The sequence below is a fragment of the Haliotis rubra genome, unplaced genomic scaffold (genome assembly GCF_003918875.1).
Source record: "Haliotis rubra isolate DU_JTF1 unplaced genomic scaffold, ASM391887v1 Scf332, whole genome shotgun sequence".
Taxonomy (NCBI): domain Eukaryota; kingdom Metazoa; phylum Mollusca; class Gastropoda; order Lepetellida; family Haliotidae; genus Haliotis; species Haliotis rubra.
The window spans coordinates 82783-100493 of NW_025767005.1; positions in this window are offsets into that span (position 1 = coordinate 82783).

The following is a 17711-nucleotide window of genomic DNA, read 5'->3' on the forward strand; positions in this document are numbered from 1 at the left end:
TCAAGCTTTGTAAACTAAAATGCAGCCAAAGAGGCTCATGTATGAGTATTGCCTACGACGCTGGCCGACTAGAGTGCCACCTTTTTCACAAGGATCCAAGCCATTGGGAAATGGGGAGATTTGGTAATTTCCCAAAAATCATTGACCAAGTAAGTATTTTTTCATTGATGAAAATGGCAAAATTGCTTTGAACAATATTTTTTTCACGAAGCAAAATACAATTTTGGACTATTTTAAAGAGATTTATCCATATGGATTTGCATTTGTGATTGGGATTTTTGAAATTTTGAATTATGGTGTTATTTTGAATTTGTGTTAAGTTTTACTGTCGTTGAATATTATGTCAGGAGAAGGGTGCTGTGTGGCGATTATGGTTGTCAGGTCCGCAGAGTAATTGCCGGAAGGGTGTGAGTGTGAAGGAATCCATAACAGGGTGACAGAATTGCTTTATGCATGAGATTAGAGGGTGGGGGATGTGTGTGTGTGTGTGTGTTGGATTGGGTTGAGATACATGTGAAGTGTCTTCTAGAAGGTTGTTGTGAAGGACACATCCCAGGTTAGTTATACTGAACCTGAATTTAGTTACATGAGTGTTACTTGGTTTAGTTATATTTCTTTTATAATTCTTGCGTTGTTTCCAAGTCGGGTGCCAGGTCTTGATCTCATGGATATTGTAAGGACTTTATACTTTATACTAGCATTGTTAGTTTAGGGGCGTGGTGGCCGAGCTGTCTGAGGCGCCGGGCTAGTGATCCAGCGTACTTGATGGATCGAGCCCACCTGTGACCGGGTGTAAAAACCTTGGAGTCAACCTTGTGTACAGACTCTTTCAGTGTTGTCACAGCCCCTAGTGCACAGTACACAACCTTGTACACTTAAAAGAATCCTCGGATCCGTTGGTCAATGACCAGGTGGTGGCCACATGAATACGTGCAAACTGTGTGTCCCAGTCCACCCAGCTCTGAATGGGTACTTCGTAAGGATGGGAAAGTCACATTAACTTGATGCGCCATGTGGCTGCAAGAGTTGTAAGATCCCCAGGGAGTTGAAATTGATAATACGATGTGCCGTTGAGACTGACTTCTAATGATTGAGGGAAAAACAAAGAAGCCCTTTGAGCATGCATGTAGATGGAATGGCCATATATACTCAGCAGCAAAAAAAACGTCAGTACGAATTCAAAATTAGATAGGCACTGTAATCAAATCATTACAGAAATGGACATGATAAGCGGATCAAAAACATGTTTTGTGTACAATATCTTGACACATCAATGAATAACTCAACAGAACTTCAAGACATTACATGAACATTTGCAGTCCTTTCAGACTCTTGACTTCAGTATCTAGTGTGACCACCACGAGCGGCAATAACTGCAGCACAGCGTCTATGCATGGAGTGCACCAATCGATTGATGAAGGCCTTTGGCACCTTGAACCACACTCTGAGCAATCGGCTGTGTTCGGCCTTGGTATGACATTATTCTGTCTCCTCTGAATTTCATCTCAAAGATGTTCAATTGACTGCATAATGTTGACACCGTTCTGCTGTAGGAAGTCCTGTGTAGCTCCAGCAGTAAGCCCGGGCGTTATCGTGCTGGAAAATGTTGTTCCGGTGACGTGCGAAATGTGGTATGACGTGGGGTCTGAGAGCGTGGTCGATGTAGCGCACCGCTGTGATGCTGCCTCCTCTCCCTGGACCAAGGTTCTGGAACACCACAGGACCCATTCTCTGGTTCAGGCCTATTCCACCCCATACCATTGTCATAGAGTAAACTATTTCAATAAGTTTCTGTAAAACTTCATATATTCAAATAACATAATTGTTTCAATATTTATACAAAGTGCACCGAAATTCTATCCCCTTTGTCTGTTTAATGTATTCAGCAATCATTCGGTGTAGCCCTCTTATCATGAACCCCCCTCCGGGCAAGAGCCAATGCCAATCAACACCTTTCTACGTCGACGGATCTTACGTATGTGCATGTGCATAGGTCAGTGACCTTGCATAACGTGGCATAATGTCCCTATGTATAAAACCTGACTGACATGGTCATTCAGGGAGGCCAGTCGGAGAGGAGACCAGTCACGGAGACGAGACGGGCCCAAAAGATAATTATTTAGCCAAAGCTGCAGATGATATTAAAATAGCAGCAAGAAATCCTGACTGTAAGATATTTTGGAGCACGTTAAAACGCCATCTTCAGAAAACGGTTCTCACAGATAATATTTCTCCGTACCAATGGTATCATTACTTCAAAGGTCTCCTTTCCTGTAGAGATACGAAACTGCTTTCAGATTTTGATAAATCAGTGTATGATTTTGTCTCAACGCATAACTGTGATGAGTGTGAAGAGCTTTCATTCTCGCATGATGTTTTGTCAACTCCAATTACCGAAGATGAGGTAATAAAATCTATAAATGAATTGAAATGGAATAAGGCAGCGGGGCATGACGGTATCCCTCCCTCATTTTACAAATCTACTTTTACTTCTTTAGTGTCATATTTGAAAGATTTATTTAATGTAGTTCTTGATAGTGGTAAATTCCCATCGGTATGGAATATAGGTATGATTGTCCCTTTATTCAAGTCTGGGAGTGTATCAGAACCATGCAACTATCGTGGAATATCTCTTCTAAACATTTCTGGAAAATTATTTGCTAATATATTAGAAAAGCGTTTACGCGCCTGGGTTGATCTAAACGAGCTACTTGACGAGGCTCAAGCTGGTTTTAGATCCGATTATAGTACAACTGATAATTTATTTATATTACAGTCATTATGTACCTCTGCAGACCAAAAGGGAGATTCTATTGCGCTTTCATCGACTTTAAGAAAGCCTTTGATTTTGTTGACCGTAAGAAATTGCTATTTATGTTACATACCAAAGGATGCCATGGCAAAATGTATAATATTTTAAGAAGCATGTATGACTCTGTTGCAGCCTGTGTTAGAACTAATTCTGGCAACACTGAATCGTTTAACACTTTCGTTGGTGTGCGACAAGGTTGTGTAATAAGCCCCGTACTCTTCATCTTCTTTATTAATGAACTTGTAGATGATATGTATAAATCGTGTAATAATGGAATATTTGTTACTCCCCAAATCAAAGATTTACTTTTGCTTCTCTTTGCAGATGATATTGTTACGTTTTCATTCATGGTAAACGGACTGCAGAGACAGATAAATATTCTTCAAGCATTTTGTGACACATGGGGACTAGAGTTGAATATGGAAAAATCTAACATAGTTGTCTTTAGAAATGGGGGTATAGTGGCACATTCTGAAAATGGTTATTCCGTGGCAAAAGTATTAATGTTGTTTCATATTATAAATATTTGGGTCTTCTATTTTCCAGCCGATTAAATTGGTCCATGGCATCTAAAACCCTTGCAGCACAAGCTAAGAAGGCATTATTTCCTATTTTAAACTGTTTAAGGCTAATAAGTTTATTTCATTTGACTCAGCTTGCTTACTTTTTGACACTAAAATAGCACCAATATTGTTATATGGATCTGAAATTTGGGGAGTAAACTATTTCGAAGCTATAGAAAATGTGCATGCATCATATTTTAAAAGATTTCTTACTGTAGGTAAACTTGCTTCCAACAAAGCCGTACTTGGCGATACAGGCCGCTATAGCATGCATATTGAGAGTCAAATGAGAGCTATCAGATACTGGATTAAACTTATAAGAATGCCTGATTATCGCTACCCCTATCAAAGCTTATCAATTATTATTATCCCTAGACAAACGTGGAAAGTATTCTTGGGCTTCTGGTGTCCGAAATGTGTTATTTTCAAGCGGGTTTTCTTATGTTTGGTTTAAGCAAGATGTTGGTGATATAAAATGTTTTTGTTAACTTTTAAGCAACGAATAAAAAAGATATATATATTCAGAATTGGCACGCATCAGTAAATTCATCGAGTTTTCTAAGTCATTATTCACAATGTAAATCGATGTTCGGACCTGAAAATATATTAGGGTCCTTAATGATAAGTCCCTTTTAAGAAATTTTGTAAATTTAGAATCTCTCTACATGCCTTAAAAATACAGCGTTATAGAAAAGATAAAAATACATTGGAAGATTTATCGTGTTCTCATTGTTCTTCTGGTAAAACTGAAGACGAACGTCACTTATTATTAGACTGTGAGGCATTCTCTGCTGGCCGAAAGAAGTATCTAAAATGCTTTAATGATGCCCCACAAACGATATATAAAATACTTAATTCTAATAACGATGACACTATTAAATCAGCTGCCATTTTCATAAAACATTTGATGTCCATCCTTAAATCACATGTCAAACCATAATTTCGTGTCACGTGACCAATATTTGTTAAAATGAAAATTCAACTGTACTATGGGCCACTGTGCCTACATTACTGAATAAAACCTGTCTGTCTGTCTGTCTGTCTGTCATATCATCGACAGAAGCGGACGGATTGTGCGGCTAGTTGGGGCGTCGGCCAAGGTCGTCGCCTCACCAACGACAACGTCGACGATGAAGAATCGCAGTCCGACTTCTGAATGTGTGTAAGTGACAGAGCGGGTCTCCACATCGGGACCATTGGCCACTCGGTCCCGATGTGCGTTCTGTCTCGTGATTTCTATCTTATGTATCAGTTCTACCATTATTCCCCAACCATACTAAACATGGCTGCTGCTGTCTTCAATTCTACCGCTGACTTTTGTCTTCCGTCTCTTGTCAACCATCCTGAACTACCATCCGAGAGCACCCCCAACCGACGCTCTTGGACACCATGATGCTTGCACCTCCCCATGAGTCTCTTTCCGTAACACATTGGTCTGAGTAATGCTGGCCACGTCGTCGCCATATTCTTGTTCTGCCATCTGCAGTTGATACGCAGTACCAGTTGATACGCAGTTCTCCATTGCCTGTATCGCCAGTTTTGGTGTTGTAGGGCAAACTGTAGACGTTCACGCCGATGACGAGGGGTGAGGATAGGTCCTCGGTAAGGTTTTACGATAATTGAGGTTCCCGCTGTAAAGACGTCGGCGTACTGTATCAGTACTGAATGGTCTTCCGTGTGTTCCTACTGTCTGGCGTGCTGTTTCGGATGCCTGCATGAAGGGATTCTGTATATGCTGTCGCACAACATGGCGGTTTTGTCATCTTGTGGTCAACCTTGGCTTTGCCAGTACAGGGGCGATCATTTGTGGTGTTGGTGGCCCGGAAACGTTGTTGCAGCTTGTAGATGGTCCGAACGTTGACCAGGAAGTGATTGGCAACGGCTTATACATTGTGGCCAGCTTTAAGTCGTCCTAGCGCCTGGTTCCTCTGAGCTGTTGTGAGTCGCGGCATCCTGCTGACGTTGTAATGTGAATGTTTCAACCAGGTTTGGGGGTGCCTTTTATAGGGCTGGTCCTTGTGAACAGCACGTGCAGCATGAGTTGCATGAAAAACAAGAACACCGTACCATCTCCGAGAGATCTGGTTGCTTTTTTTAGACCATTTCCTGGGTTCCATTTTGAGTTTGGGAAGGAATGTATTTGCTCAGGTAAAGTTGGATATGTTGTCAAAAATATACAATCAAAACATTAAATGAGTTTACAATTATCCGTTTCTGCGAAGGAAAATTCCAAACTGACGTTTCTTTTGCTGCTTAGTATATATATTGTTAGCATTTAGGACCGGAGCAGGTATAATATTGGTTGTACTAGTGTTTTGTAGCTACATCTATAGATATGATGCAGGGTTTGTTTGTCATCTCCACAGTCTGACCCACGAATACCTTTCACTAGGTTGATATCGTTTTGACAAGTTAGAGATGTGGAGGCCTGATGTTAGGTGTTTGTTCGAATGATACTCCTAACTTAGTGTGTCTTTTTTCAAATGCAATTTGCTCGTCATTTGGGTCATTTGGGGAGTGTGATTTGGCATGCATGTTTCTTTAAATAAAAAGCCAGTGGTTGTTCTACTTTTAATTTTGAAGCCCCACTTGGAATCCCAGAATTCTCTTTTCAGTTGATGTTAGGTGATTTGGAAGTGGTCCATTGTCATAAGCAAATGTAGCAGTGGTTGGATATTGGATATCTTTCTGGAAAATGTCATCAACCATGAAGTTACATAATGTTGGGAGAGGATGTTTCCTTGTCAGGTGACATTTTCAAAGAGGATTTTGTCTTAGAGTGACCGGTTGAATGTTACTGTCATATTCGTGTCTGTTTAGAAAGAGTGAATGAATTTATATTTCTTCCTTTAATGGCTTTATTTTGCAGCAGTCTTACACTGATTTGGATTCTTGTTTCTAGCATTACTTGCCTAAATAATTTAAGTCCATCATGATATGCTGGGATTGTATGTGCATAAATGTGACATGTAAGTAATCAGAAACATTCTGACAATCTGCGTATTGTCATTTGTTCTTGTAGGGAATACTCTTAGAATCCGGTAAGTAGGGTCCTCCCTGAGCCCGTCACTTTTAAGGTCTGTTTCTAACATTCTGATTACGACCTGAAGGTTATAAATCTTGAATCAAAGGCAAATACACTGGAACACCCAACTGGGTATAAACAAACTTCATGAGATAAAACCTACTTAGGTACGCCATCCAGTCATTACACCATCCAGCTGTGACACCATCCACTGTGACACCATCCAGCTGTGCCACCATCCACTGTGCCACCATCCAGCTGAGACACCATCCAGCTGTGCCACCATCCACTGTGCCACCATCCACTGTGACACCATCCACGGTGACACCATCCAGCTGCGACACCATCCACAGTGACAGCATCTACGGTGACACCATCCACTGTGACACCATCCACGGTGACACCACCCAGCTGCGACACCACCCACGGTGACAACACCCAGCTTGGACACTATCCACAGTGACACCATCATCGGTGACACCATCCACGATGACACCACCTACTGCGACACCATCCAGCTGTCATACCATCCACTTTAAACAAACGTTATGAGATAAAACCTACTTAAGTTGTTTAACGATGATAACACCACAACCAACGGTGACACCATCCAGCTGTGACACCATCTACCCGTGACACCATCCAGCTGTAACACCATCTACCTGTGACACCGTCAACGGTGACACCATCCACTACTGTGACACCATCCACTGTGGCACCAACCAGCTGTGACACCATCCACAGTGACACTATCCACTGTGACACCATCCACGGTGACACCATCCACTGTGACACCATCCACTGTGACACCATCCAGCTGTGACACCATCCACTGTGACACCATCCACGGTGACACCATCCACTGTGACACCATCCACGGTGACGCCATCTACTGTGACACCATCCACGGTGACACCATCCACTGTGACACTATCCACGGTGACACCATCCATTGTGACACCATCCAGCTGTGACACCATCCACGGTGACACCATCCAGCTCTGACACCATCCAGCTGTGACACCATCAAGCTGACACCATCCAGCTGTGACACAATCCAGCTGTAACACCATCCACTGTGACGCCATCCACTGTGACACCATCTAGCTGTCATACCATCCACTTTAAACAAACGTCATGAGATAAAACCTACTTAAGTTGTTTAACGATGATAACGCCACAACCAACGGTTACACCATCAAGCTGTGACACCATCCAGCTGTGACACCATCTACCTGTGACACAATCCACGGTGACACCATCCACTGTGACACCATCCAGCTGTGACACCATCCACGGTGACACCATCCACTGTGACACCATCCAGCTGTAAAACCATCCACCTGTGACACAATCCACGGTGACACCATCCAGCTGTGACACCATCCAGCTGTGACAACATCCACTGTGACGCCATCCACTGTGACACCATCCAGCTGTGACACAATCCACGGTGACACCATCCAGCTGTGACACAATCCACGGTGACACCATCCAGCTGTGACAACATCCACTGTGACGCCATCCACTGTGACGCCATCCAGCTGTGACACCATCCAGCTGTGACATCATCCATTGTGACACCATCCAGCTGATTTAGAGTCATCTCCCTTCAATCGATTTGCATTCGCAAAACATCGGTAATTTCCGTACATCATACGTGATTCAATGTTATTCGAGATAAAGAATTACTATCACCAAGTACCAAATGAGTTGCCATTGACAGCCGGGTACATTGAAATGTTACTCGCTTGTAAGCAAGGTACATTGAAAAATCATAGAAGAGCGCTCAGCCAATGAGAAAGTGACATTTATGTGTGAGGTAAGATAAACATGTATACATAATGTTCATTCCTATTACTATTGATCATCAAAACACACTTTTGTGATACCCATTCGAAAAAGATCAGGAGGTATTAAATCTGAAGAGAGTGTCTCTTCCCCACACGCATAGATTTTCATCTTCGATAAATATATTAGTCTTGCTAGGGGCGGTTTAGGAAATATATGTTTAGTTTTCAGCAGATGCGTGCTCCTTCCTGAACTGTAAACCAAAGACTCAGTGCGTGGTGGGACGTCGTGGCGACGCAGTATGTGTCGAAGGTAAGATTTAGGATCAAACCATAGCAATATTAAAATCTGTATGCCATAATATGAGAGTAAGTGAGTTAAGACTTGCAGTCACGCAATATTTCAGCGCTATTGGAACAAAAACAAATCATATAATGATATTAAATAGAGTTTCATTGAAAACTAATTCAACAAAGGACAGTAAAACAACAAGAATGTCACTGACTGAGATTTTAAAACTAGTATTTAACGTTAAAAGAAAACACTATTCAGGACAATACAATCTACAAACGAGCTCTAGATTGCCATCAAGTGAAAGTAGAAAACAATATTTGAGACCACTGGGAGTTACAGTAATCTTAGTAAGAAATAATTGTGAACATTCACAGATCACACGGTCGATATCATCCTTGAGATGAGATGTACAAAGCCATCTGAATGTCCAGCAAAAAGGAAGTTCGTGTGCTTCAACAAGACGTGCAAGTGTGTACCAGGGTACAGCTTCAACCCTGCCAGTAACAGGTGTCTCAGACGTAAGTCAGTTTTGGAAGGTAGGTTTTATACAGCGCTCTTGTCCGTGAGACTCACGAAAATACAGACAGTTTATTGTCAGGTATCAGGCAAATTGAATGACACGCTATTACATATACAAATTTAATGTTAGTATTAAGTGTTATGCATATCACTTCATTGGTAGCTTATTTCACTTGAGTAAAATGCTGAGTAAATAACTTTTCACTTTCATAGGCACTTTTTCTGTCATAAAAACATTAGCCCTCTCAAAATTACATATTTTCAGTTCATTGCCCAATCCTCCAGATGACTTTATTAAATACCTTGAAAAGATATTTCTCAAATTCATTTGAAATGATAAAAATGATGAAATAAAAGAATCGCAATGACAAAACTGAAGGGGGAGTGGGTAGGGGTGATATAAAAACATGTATTGAAGCTCTAAAATTATCCACTCTTAGACTCTACTGTAAAAAAAATCATCCTTGTAATATACCTTAAAGTAAATATTGACAACATTGGAAACTTTTATTAGGGAGATGTTGGCATAATTATAATATTGCAAACAGTTAAAAGATGATTCTGACAATATTGATCACATTCTTGCACAACCATTATGGCTCAGTCATAATTATAAAAACACAACCATGTTATTAGACACTGGATGGATAAGGCTTTATTGACAGTAGAATATGTATGCGATGAACATGGATTTATGCCTTTTGATAAAATATAAAATAAGAGGGACACTATTAGACTATAACCATCTACTTCACATCTTACCTGATATTTGGAAATGCTGAGTAATCGGATACCAGTGGCACACTTAAAACAAAACAATGATAACATATGAGAAAACTTTAAGCAAGAGAGTATGAAGTATCATGATTTCAGCAAATCGAGCACATGTTTTCCCATATGTTTCAATGGTAGCGCATTCTCAACGGTACATTGTATTCCCCAGGCTGCAAAAGGTATGGTGACGGATTCACGACTTACGCAGGCCTGTGTATCAAAGGACACAACGATAAAACCGGACATGATAAAAATGTAAAGGAATGTTCTGAAATGTGCATTAAAGAGAGAACCTTTGCTTGCATTACATATGACGTTTTGCTTATCGCCGACCGTTGTCTGCTTTCAAAGTCCGGGTACCTGGATGTTTCCAGATATTACACAGAGAAGGGAAACCCAGACTGGGTTCTTGCAGTGAGAAACTGTGCATGACAACATTGGTATGGAAACAGGAATTCGCTTCAGCAGGATAGAAATGTCCTCGTGACACGTCAGACCAAATATCCATCCAATATGCTGCAATGTGGGTTTCATTTGTGTAAATGCTGCTGTATAACGAAATAAATGTTTTTATCTTCATTTCTATGATCTTTGACCAAGTCTTTCTGTAGATGAGTAACCACAATTATGGGTCGAATGTCCATGTTACTTACATAGGAATGCTAAACTCAGTGTTCCTTGAAATAAGATAATTTCGTACCTTGAATAGATATGTTTCTGTTCAAAGAATGTGAATTTGTATCGAAGCACAGTAATGCAGATAACTAACATTGTATTGAATGAGTGATTTAAAATTGCACTTCGCCTCGGAGATTTTGCAGCCATATAGCAATGAGAACAAGGTGGCTGTTTGTTTTAATACCTGTTTACAAAGGACAGTAAAACAGTAAGGATGGTATTCTCTATTCTTTATTTCAGTACTCACATGGCCACGGGTCTATAGTACAGTCCATTATTAATACAATATAACACTTCATGGAACATATGCATACTTACATTTAACCATACCCTATGTAGATATTAATTTTTAAAAAAATAAAAAATATCCAATTATTCCTGCAAGAGTGAGTGAGTGAGTGAGTTAATATTTAACGTCACACCGGCAATATTTCAGCCATATCGTGACGAGAACATTTGATACTGAAATGAAATATATGTATATTATAAAAAATCTGCCGACGAAGCACAGTAAACAACTAGAATATCACAGATATGTATGTAAAACTGGTAATTAAATCTAAAACGTTTTAACTATAGTGGAAAAACAATACAGTATAAAAATGGGCTATAAATCGCCAATAACTGAAGGTAGATCACCATACCAGGGACTATTCCTGCAAGAAAAGGCACAATATATAAATATTGATAAATCTTTAAGTCTTTTTACATTTGGGTTTGTTAACAGTGTAAATTTAGTGGAGTTTGGGTAATTATAATAATATGCTGGGATATATTTTTCTCTAAGTGATAAGTATAATGGACAAACAAGTAAGAAGTGGTATTCATCCTCATTCAATTCTGACCGCCTCCGTGGTGTAGTGGGTACAGCGTCCGCCCGGAGAGCGGAAGGTCGCGGGTTCGATCCCCGATCGTGTCATACCAATATACATTAAAATATGGTACTTGTTGGTCCCTGCCTGGCGCTCACATTAATGGGTATAACAAGGACTGGTCGACTCGGAGTCAGTATAAGAGTCTGAGTGGGGTATTCATGCTTCACTGTGGCATGGTATCTCAGTGGGCTAGCACTATAAAACCAGCTTAAGTCTGGGCTAGTACAAGCAGCCTCACATACACATACACACGCATGCACGTCGTCATATCAGCGAAATATTCTCAAGTACGATGTTAAACCCAATTTCACCTCCACCACCACTGTTCAAACACAATATTCCATTCTGGAGAGACAACCTACTTGTTAGATATCCATCACTTAGTCCGAATAAGAACATTGGTATTTTACTTGGCTGAGACAACACATCATGGCTGTTCAAATCACAAACCATACCACCAGCACTGTCGGCTAAATCCTGCCAATTTCCTATGGGCAGGAGAACTGCAAAAAGTAAAATAAACTTACGTCTTACACAGCTGTTGTTGACAGGGTTGAAGCTGTACCCTCGTTTACATTTGCAGGTCTTGGTGAAGTACACAAACATCCTGTCTGCTGGACAGTCCGTTGAGCATCTCATTCCAAGGGCGCTGCTGACGGTATGGCCTTTGAATGTTTGATATTCCAGGCTATATTCCATGTTAGCGATACAGGACGCATTCACGCATGTGACAAATTACATTGTGTAATTACATGTCTGGTCTTGAGCTAAATGAATCCAAATTCAACATTATCTAAACTTGTTCCATCACCAGCACTGTAGACTAAACCGTGTCAATTTTCGTTAGGCAACGGGCAAGAGAGCTGGAAAAAGCAAAACTAACGTTCGTCTTACTCAGCTGTTCCTCGCGGGGTTGAAGTTGAACTCTGGTCTACATTGGCACGTCGTCATATGAGCGAAATATTCTCAAGCACGACGTGAAACCCAATTTCACCTCACCTCACCACCTCAATCAATTCTAAGCTACAGAGTTTGCAAATTCTTTTATCTCGGTTGATGTTTGTGTAACGGCCTGTTTCAACAAATAGATCATGGGATGAACAAAGGATACGAGACAACGCTATCCTAAACTGTTTAACAGGTATATTACTTAAGTAGTCTTCTGTACTGAAATGAGTTTTGAAAAGTTTATGATAAAAGCACTTATTTGATGATGATACGGATTCAGTCCATGATTGCATATAGATGTCTTTCAATCTTTGTGTCACTGACATGATTAAATTGCATCGTGAGTTAACTTTTTGATTATACCATACATTACCAGAGCCGATTGTAGAGAGCAGCAGTCTCACCCCCGTAACCAGTTTTGTTTTCCATTATTGTGATACAGGGGCGGTGGGTAGCCTAGTGGTTAAAGCGTTGGCTCGTCACGCCGAAGACACGGGTTCGATTCCCCACATGGGCACAATGTGTGAAGCCCATTTCTGGTGTCCCCCGCCGTGATATTGCTGGAATATTGCTAAAGCGGCGTAAAACTAAACTCAGTCAGTCAGTCAGTATTGTCATACATGATCATCATATTAAAACAATTTTTCGGTATTCTATATGAAGGTATATCTAAAACTTTTAACCAGTATTTGACAACATTTATGGAAGAGTAAATAGACAGCGGAAACCTCGCAATTTCGCCATAAACCATAACACTGGGTGTATTTGATTTTACTCCAAGAAATTTCTTGCATGCATACAAGTGTACTTTCTCTAAAAAGTCCGTATTTTGTAGGCCCCATACATCAGAGTCATACAACAGTACTGGTTTTATTTTGACATCAAATATTTTGAATAAGGTCTGGAGCGAGAGGTCGCCTAATGAATTTGTCTGTTTACAAAATACCTACGTAAGGTTGGTATCACAGTTTAGTTATGAAACAAACCATATCAGTAATAAGACAAACAATTTCTCGGTATGTTATTCAGGAGAAATGTAAACTATAGGCCACAAGCAAGTAAAACCAGGCCACCTTACTTGGGATCACTAGGAGTTACATTGCTTCTGTTTCCTGCATTATTCCAAGAAGAATTATCTTTGGTCACAAGTGGTTGTATGTAATGCTAACCAATATTAATGGACCAAAATTATTATCTAGGAATTAAAACACTGGTTGATGTTGATGTAGATTCCAAAGATGAAAGTAAAAACAACTTACTGGGGATCATTGGGAGTTATATTATTCAGGAGGTCCAAGTGGTTGTATGTAATGAAGCTAAAACTGTATTGAAACTAGATTTGCCGATATTGCATGAGAACCTATTTTAATACTGGGGATCAGGTTGGGTTTAGTTAGTTTCTCCGGTTCTAGGGTATAAGCCACAAGAAAACAAAACAAGCTATCCTGCATGATTTACGCCATCACGTTGGTCACAAGTGGTTGTATTTAATGATTAACTCAAATATATTTGGGTCACAAGTTGGTGTAGTATGTAGATCTGGTACGGGTATGAGGTTCTTTACGCTGTACTGACATCAATGGACGCACTTCCAGAGGTTCACAGGAGACATGATTTGTTTTGGTTTGGTTGTTGTTTTACCCCGCACTCAGCAATATTCCTGCTATATGGCGGCGGTCTGTGCATAATCGAGCTTGGACCAACCAAAAGTGCTGAGTGCTGCGTTAAACTATACTGAGTCAAAAAGAAACTCACATTCTTTCTTCAGGGCACTATAAAAGAACAAGAGATGGTAAGATGGTTAAATTGTTAGTATTTCATTGCTGAGATCTGTGTGATGTACTCGATACACTGACAGTGTCATAATCAGTTCCATTAGGCTACACCGCCGTTCCAAAACATGGGTATTCAGAATGTCAAGTCACAATATGGACGTCGAGAATGGAGATTGGCAGCCCGCAACTGATTTCGAATGGTCTGTGAGGACAGTCGACCTCTAAACATCTCAGCCCTGGTTCGTGTAGCCGGCAGAAATCTGTCACGTAGGTGACGTAGGACGATGTGACGGTCTTCTGCTCGTGACGTCACACGTGGACGACCCGACCTTGGGCGATCAGAAGTGGTGCCAGTTTGTTGTAGACGACCTCGCAAGTCATACACAGCACGACGGCTGCATCCTCTTGCGACGTCAAAAACTGATCTTCCCATGCCAACGGCACGTTCACGTTGCACATCTGACAATCGTGGCATTTCAAGTACCGTTAGAACTGTGGTTTAAAAGTGTTTTTTCAATTCTTGAGGCCAATGCAAACACGTGCATATGAAGAAAACTTCGATGCGAAGATCACGTGATCGACTGCACGTGCAAAACCTGATTTGGCACTACGTCATTTGCACGACGAATGGATGGTTTTGAGTGGGATTTGTTAACGTTTTTCTAGAGTCGAAAGATAGGGATCCCATTTCGGATACATAGATGTATCATCAGAGAAAAATTATTCATTATTTTTCAAATTACATTTTGTGAAGTTTCTTTTTTGACTCAGTATACATGCAAACAAACAAGTATCTTAAGATCATATCGTCACCCTGGACATTAAGCCTTGGTATTCTTTGGCCACTTTTGCTGCTTTCATGGCTACTGTATGAGTGAGTATTGTTTTACGCCGCACTCAACAATATTCCAGCCATATGGCGGCGGTCTGTAAATAATCGAGTCTGGACCAGACAATCCAGTAATCAACAGCATGGGCATAGATCTGCGCAATTGGGAACAGATGACATGTGTCAACCAAGTCAGCGAGCCTGACCACCTGATCCCGTTAGTCGCTTCTTACGACGAGCATAGTCGCCTTTTGTGGCAAGCATGGGTTGCTGAAGACCTATTCTACCCCGGATCTTCACGGGTCGGCTACTGTATCATCATATTGGTAATACTATAGGATTTTGTACCGTCAGTTGTACTGATGTGCATACAACGTTCATCAGAACATAATTACATATTGACATTTCCCACTGAATTCTTTTGCGTACATATAATCAGTCATTTTATTGAATCAATTTTGAAGAAGTCACCTTAAAATATGCTACAAAATAACAGATTTGAATGAAATCAAATAGCTATTTTACCGTCGTTAGCCTACAGGTATTTATGCCGTCTATGTTTGTTTTAGGGGTACACAGCTTTCACAGCAATGATATGTCTCAAAAACTGCCGCAACATGCCCGACTTAACTCATCTGGAGGCCAGAAATAAGCTTTTTACAGACATTTATAGTGATTACACCTTCATTTCGGCGGTGGGGGAAACCTAGTGGTCTCGCCGAAGACCCGGGTTCGATTCCGATATCCGATGCCTCCCGACGTAATATTGCTGGAATACTGCTAAAACTAAACTCACTCACTTACTATCTCACTATCGTTTCACCAAATGCATCAGTTTTAGTCTGTAGTACACACGCCTTGTCTTTGTCTGGCTATCCATCTCATGCGTTTTGAAATAGCACTCGTATGTGCGAAGAACAAAGAGCATCATATTAACTATTTTGGAACTAAAGTCAGTAAAATGGTTTGTGCAATCATAATCCGCATTATCATCGGAGTGCTTGAGTGATTTAAGATTTATGGTCACTTCGGCAATATTTCAGCCGTATCACTTATACACTTATACACTTCACTTTATTCAGAATTGAAGGCCATGTGGCCAAGAGTACAACAGGTAATACAACATTGTCATGGTGTGTAGAGTTGAAACACAATTATTTTAACGTAGGTTTTGCTTCAGGAATATACATATTCCTTTAAGAACAGTGGCACTGTGTATCTTCATAAGGGCTCGGAATTTGACAATTGAAGGTGGGCTGTAGAAATAGGCTGGAATACATTGGGATCTGCATCGGTTATAAAATGAACATATCAGCAACAAGTGATATTCGTCTTCAAGCACGTTTAAAGTACATTTGTTACAAACTAATTCTTTATATGGGACAAGTATCTTTGAAAAACGTTGTTTTTGTATATTCAAGTTATGTGATTGGCATCGGAATTTTATCAACATTCGCATAAGATCTTTGCTTAATGCGCCACAGGAAATATACAGTTCAGGTTCAAGAAGTGACTTAAATGTACTATTTCAGCCGTATCGTAACAGGATATATTGATACTAAATAATGTTCAGTTGTAAAATATGTCGACATAGGACAGTAAAACAACTAAATTGTCACAGAAGGAGAGTTTGGCATGTGACGTTAATATTATACCTCTGTTCAGGACAATACATTATAGAAATGGGTTGCAGATTACCAGCATTTGATGGTAGAACACCATACTTGGGACTATAAGGACTTACAGTACATTTGCCATCTGCATGGACCCTAGCTGTATTCACATCATTCCTTTGGATGTTGGCGATTTTGTACAAACATTAAAAGAACTCATAATCACGGAGGATGAAAAATACTTCCAATGAAATGTGACTAACCTACGTACCCTCTCAGGGGTATTTTATGCCACTTCAGCCCCTCTTAATCAATTCCTCCATAACAAAATAAAATAAAATATAGCTGCGAGCAGCCATGGTCTTTATGTGAATAAGTCCTTTAGGACCAGGTTACCCTTTGAGAACTTCCTCGGATGATATTAAAGTGAATATGAGGTTCAACAGGAGGCCAATGTAGAGATTTATATATATTTCTATATAATTTATTTCAAAGCTCATAGTAATGGATCTGAGAATATTATTCGATACCACGGGAAAAATATAGGATAAGAACCCGTGGTTCACACTGTCAGGAACACAAACCTTGGTAGCCTTATCTGGACCGAGCCGCGTTTGTACACAGCCGTGGGTGGTGTGAACTATAGTACGCAACGTGATACTTTGTTCTCCTGGAATCATGTTTTCCTTTTCTGTTTTTTGTCTAACTAGCTACGGGGATACAATCGCATTATACAGCTGGCAATCATAGTCAAATGAACATTCAAAGTATGGTCGAAAACTACGTGATGTATGAGGTACTAGTGGTTGAAGTGATGTATGGAGAAAAAGTGATTGAAGTGATATATAAGGTACAAGTGATTGAAGTGAGGTGAGGTGAGGTGAAATTGGGTTTAACGTCGTGCTTGAGAATATTTCGCTCATATGACGACGTGCATGCGTGTGTATGTGTATGTGTATGTGACGCTGCTTGTACTAGCCCAGACTTAAGCTGGTTTTATAGTGCTAACCCACTGAGATACCATGCCGCAATGAAGCATGAATACCCCACTCAGACACATTATACTGACTCCGAGGTATTTTGGTATGACGCGGACGCTCTTACCACTACACCACGGAGGCGGTCCAATGATTGAAGTGATGTATAAGGTACAAGTGATTGAAGTGATGTATAAGGTACAAGTGACTGAAGTGATGTATACGGTACAACTGATTG